This window comes from Pristiophorus japonicus, unplaced genomic scaffold (genome assembly GCF_044704955.1).
Source record: "Pristiophorus japonicus isolate sPriJap1 unplaced genomic scaffold, sPriJap1.hap1 HAP1_SCAFFOLD_91, whole genome shotgun sequence".
NCBI lineage: Eukaryota > Metazoa > Chordata > Chondrichthyes > Pristiophoridae > Pristiophorus > Pristiophorus japonicus.
The window spans coordinates 1,033,395-1,039,067 of record NW_027254835.1 but is presented as its reverse complement, the minus strand read 5'-3'; the positions used below and the strand labels follow the sequence as shown (position 1 = coordinate 1,039,067).

At 43.7% G+C, this 5,673-nt stretch overlaps 1 non-coding gene across 1 annotated transcript; it reads right to left on the bottom strand.

Annotated features, from left to right (window-relative positions):
• Positions 1 to 406: 406 nt before the first annotated feature.
• Positions 407 to 478, bottom strand: trnaq-uug (transfer RNA glutamine (anticodon UUG)). Its single transcript has one exon. It is a non-coding gene; the product is annotated as a tRNA-Gln (tRNA).
• Positions 479 to 5,673: the final 5,195 nt, after the last annotated feature.

Below are 5,673 nucleotides of genomic sequence, written 5' to 3'. Positions count from 1 at the left end.
ACAGATCTCATTATATAGTAACAAGTTTAAACTCAAATACGGAACATACAGACATCATCAAATCGTTTAGTCCTGAATTTCCATTATTCCCACCGTAACAAGGTACTCAAATATATAACATCCAGACAATGACCAGTTACTCATCTCACTGGCTGAAGGCACCACATTGTCTAACAGTCTCTTTTCCATCCAAACTTAAATCTTCCTGTTTTTTAATCCAAACTTCAGACTGCGTGCTGAAGCAAAGAGTTCAGCAATGCGGGACTGTGCTCCCACAGAGCACGCGATTTGACAACGAGACTTGTCGATCAAGCATCAATGACAAAGGCAACAAAATTGTCCACCAGCACCAGGGATCTTTGCCTTGTTTGTCCCAAATTTTCAGCAGCTGGGACAACAAGAATTGAGGTTCCACTGATATTTGAACTCAGATTTCTGGATTCAAAGTCCAGAGTGCTCACCATTACACCATGGAACCTACCATACAAAAATCTTTGATAAAATTCTCAAAAACAACAAAATCATCGCCACCATTACACTTTGGCTCGGCCTTTTCTCATGTCTCGCGTCAGTTTCCCCTCTTTACGCTCTGCTAATTATCGGCGCAGAGCAATTCACATAGATGCCGTCGAGGCTATGGTTTCTCAAGCAGCTGTTTCTGTTTCACACTGTTCATCACAGCTTGTACTTCAGTCTTGCCAGGTAAAAAGTGCATTGGCATTGCAATGCATTAATGTAAAATGCTTGGCATGAAAAGAAAACGTTTTGTCGAGTGCTAAGATTCACTAGACTGATTCCCGGGATGGCAGGACTGACATATGAGGAGAGACTGGATCGACTGTGCCTTTATTCACTGGCGTTTAGAAAGATGAGATGGGATCTCATAGAAACATATAAAATTCTGATGGGAATGGACAGGTTAGATGCAGGAAGAATGTTCCCAATGTTGGGGAAGTCCAGAACCATGGAACACTGTTTAAGCCATTTAGGATCAAGATGAGGAGAACCTTCTTCACTCAGAGAGTTGTTAACCTGTGCAATTCACTACTGCAGAGAGTTTTTGATGATAGTTCATTGGATATATTCAAGAGGGAGTTAGATGTGGCCCTTACGGCTAAAGGGATCAAGGGGTATGGAGACAAAGCAGGAAATGGGTACTGAGGTGAATCATCAGCCATGATCTTATTGAGTGATGGTGCAGGCTCGAAGGGTCGAATGGCCTACCACTGCAAGTATTTTCTGTGTTTCTTTGTTTCGATGCAGTGCCTGCATTTCAAACAGCATTGCTTTTATTGATCCTGCGGAATGCATATTGCACAGATAATCTCAGCACACATTGTGCAGACAAAGGCAGCATTAGACAACAAAGTGATTTGTCCTCCGCTGATTTGTAGCAGATAACTGACGGTTGAACACACGATTTGACAACTAGACTTGTCGATCAAGCATCAATGACAAAGGCAACAAAACTGCCCACCAGCACCAGGTGTCTTTCACTTGTTTTTCCCAAATATTCAGCAGCTGGGACAACAAGCATTCAGGTTCAACTGAGATTTGAACACAGATCATTAAATTTAGAGTCCAGAGTGCTCACCATTACACCATGGCAACAACCATGGCAAAATTTTTGAAACATTTCTCAACAACAACAAAACCATCTGCAACATTACAATTTGGCTCGGCCTTTTCTCTTCCATCGCGTCAGTTTTCCCTCTTTACGCTCTGCGAATTATCGATGCAGAGCAATTCACACAGATGCCGTGGAGGCTATGGGTTCTCAAGTAGCTGTTTCTGTTTCACACTGTTCATCACAGCTTGTACTTCAGTCTTGCCAGGTAAAAAGTGCATTGGCATTGCAATGCATTAATGTAAAATGCTTGGCATGAAAAGAAAATGCAAATTTTTTCGAGTACAAAACATGCAGTGCCTGCATTGCAAAAAGCGTTGCTTTTATTCATCCTTCTGACTGCATATTGCACAGATAATCTCAGCACACATTGTGCAGACAAAGGCAGCATTCGACAACAAAGTGATTTGTCCTCCGCTGATTTGTAGCAGATAACTGATGGTGGAACACACGATTTGACAACTCGACTTGTAGATCAAGCATCAATGACAAAGGCAACAAAACTGCCCACCAGCACCAGGTGTCTTTCACTTGTTTGTCCCAAATTTTCAGCAGCTGGGACAACAAGAATTGAGGTTCCACCACAATTGAACTCAGATCACTGGTTTACTGAGTCCAGAATGCTCACCATTACACCATGGAACCAATCATGCCAAAGTTTTTGAAACATAGAAACATCGAAACATAGAAACATAGAAAATAGGTGCAGGAGTAGGATTGCAAAAATTCGTGGGACAACCTCCCCTGTGTTTGGACTCATTGGAAAGGAAATTTAATTTGGAACTATCAACCAGAAAGTTTGGGATCCTAACTGGAAGCAACTACGAGTTTTAATCGAATTTGGGATTTTACAAGGCAGATTGGGTCCGTGTGGAAAGGATCGTTCAAAGAAACCAGTTTGGGTATTGAAACTGTCTGGGATATTGAAGCTGAACAATTGTCTGGGGAATTGTGTAAACTCGAAAACCCATCTCCCCGGGAGACATTAACATAGCAACAATCAACCCAGAGATAGCCAGCCATCACTCAGAGCTGGAAACCCATCCAGCGTATACACAATGACAATGGCCCATCCAGCCCGCATGGAAAATCCAGGCCGAGGCTGACATTGCAAATACCAAAAATCTAATTTTCCCGATCAAGAAACAAATTCAAAAGATCGACACATCCGAGACAGGTTACCATTAATGGGCCCGCCAAAATATAACAAAGAGATATCAAGCCCGCCAAAATTAAAATCAAAGAATTGGGGCTCATTTGACACGCAGATTAGAACGGCTCCCAAAATATAACTGGGGCCCTGTTTTTTAATGAAAGAAGGAGAAGGGGAACGAGGGAAAAAGAAGAGAGACCACTGCAGCAGTTTGTAATAAGCCTTGCAGAGAGCTTGCTACACAGCCTCCTATGCAGGTCTTCTGAGCTCCAACATCTTCAGCCTCGACGACACTCCTGGACCACACTGCCCTGCTACCGAAGGAAAAGAAAGAACATTATCACAGCAGAGAAAGCAGTTCTCAGTAACTTCCGACATCGTCATCGCGGCAGCAACTGACCACAGCCAACGTGGTAACATCGAAAACACCGCGACCGACAAATTCGAAGATAAACAGTCCTCAAGAAGAAACCAAAGATTCGAAAGTTTCCCCTCTACAACCTGTTCCTCGATACCAACAGGTGAAACATTACCCAAAAGAACTTTAAAACCAATTGCTGACAGAAGAAAGTGGGTACTCACCCATAAATCCAATACGCACCCTACTGCATCAGCGGACACCACCCAACTGAAGACGACGCAGCAAGAAGTCTTTCACAACATTCAGGGTATGGCAAGCAGAACTTACAGAGTCCAGTGAACCCCAACATTGCGAACCACCGCCAAATGACAATAAGAGGATTGGTGAGCATAATCCCTGTTTGCCCGAGAGTTTGACCTAGTCAGAGTTAGGCATTGGGATGTGGGAGGTGTATTATTATTCTGTAACCCCATGAATGTTTGGTAAAGTGTTTTTTTTATTCTAGTAATTAAAAGCTTGACATTGTACATTCTTACCCTTGTTAAAATTGATGTTCTTTGCACCAAAACTAGTTGTCTCTTGTTCTTTGTCACATCGCCAAATAAATCTAAAGTCTAGAACCCAGGAAGTGCGAGTGATTCAATCCGCTCAGAAGGTCAGAGGTGAACCTGATCCCACACACCACCCCCTAGAGAATGGCGACCGCGGCAGGACTTTGGTGTAAAGGATGTGATGCAGAGATTGCTGTTTTGGAGGAAAGCACCAAGATGACAGAAAGGATTTCCTCTGATGTGTATAAGAAAGTGAATGTCACTCAGGAATGCTTGAAACTATCATTAAGGAAGAAATAGCGAGACATCTAGATAGGAAGAGTGCAATCAAGCAGACGCATGGATTCATGAAGGGGAAATCATGTTTAACTAATTTACTGGAATTCTTTCAGGATATAATGAGCATGGTGGATAGAGGTGTACCGATGGATGTGGTGTATTTAGATTTCCAAAAGGCATTCGATAAGGTGCCACACAAAGGTTACTGCAGAAGATAAAGGTACGTAGAGTCAGAGGAAATGTATTAGCATGGATAGAGAATTGGCTGGCTAACAGAAAGGAGAGAGTCGGGATAAATGGGTCCTTTTCGGGTTGGAAATCGGTGGTTAGTAATGTCCCACAGGGATCGGTGCTGGGACCACAACTGTGCACAATATACATAGATGACCTGGAGGAGGGGACAGAGTGTAGTGGAACAAAATTTGCAGATGACACAAAGATTACTGGGAAGAAAGCGGGTTGTGTAGAGGACACAGAGAGGCTGCAAAGAGATTTAGATAGGTTAAGCGAATGGGCTAAGGTTTGGCAGATGGACTACAATGTCGGAAAGTGTGAGGTCATCCACCTTGGGAAAAAAAACAGTAAAAGGGAATATTATTTGAATGGGGAGAAATTACAACATGCTGTGGTGCAGAGAGACCTGGGGGTCCTTGTTCATGAATCCCAAAAAGTTTGTTTGCAGGTGCAGCAGGTAATCAGGAAGGCGAATGGATTGTTGGCCTTCATTGCGAGAGGGATGAAGTACAAAAGTAGGGAGGTCCTGCTGCAACTGTATAGGGTATTGGTGAGGCTGCACTTGGCATACTGCGCGCAGTTTTGGTCACCTGACTACAGGAAGGATATACTAGCTTTGGAGGGGGTACAGAGACGATTCACTAGGCTGATTCCGGAGATGAGGGGGTTACCTTATGATGATAGATTGAGTAGACTGGGTCTTTTCTCGTTGGAGTTCAGAAGGATGAGAGATGATCTTATAGAAACATTTAAAATCATGAAAGGGGCAGACAAGATAGAGGCAGAGAGATTGTTTCCACTGGTCGGGGAGACTAGAACTAGGGGTCAGAGCCTCAAAAGATGGGGGAGCCAATTTAAAAGCGAGTTGAGAAGGAATCTCTTCTCCCAGAGGCTTGTGAATCTATGGAATTCTCTGTGCAAGGAAGCAGTTGAGGCTAGCTCATTGAATGTATTCAAGTCACAGATAGATAGATTTTTAACCAATAAGGGAATTAAGGGTTATGGGGAGCGGGCGGATAAGTGGAGCTGAGTCCACGGCCAGATCAGCCATGATCTTGTTGAATGGTGGAGTAGGCTCGAGGGGCTCGATGGCCTACTCCTGTTCCTAATTCTTATGTTCTTATTTGATGGGTGCTTGGTCTGTTGCGCGCTGAGCATCCAAATACGCAGCGGCCCTGGACACCCAGCAAGGACCATAAGGAATCAGTAGAAAAGGCAATTTGGTTGGCCTGCCTACAGCGACAGGTCCAGCTCCTAGATAAGAACATCGAGTCACTGCAGGCCGAACGATGTGAATGTGCAGAAACATCACATGACAGGGCTATGGCAGAAGAAAGGTGTGGGGAGAACTCTGTAAGCTAAAACATGGAAAGACACAGCGAATGGAAAGGTTCAAAAACAGCCAGGACTATTTTCAGTGTCAGGTTACCGAGGCTAAGAATAATGAAAAGATACTGTGGGAGGAAAA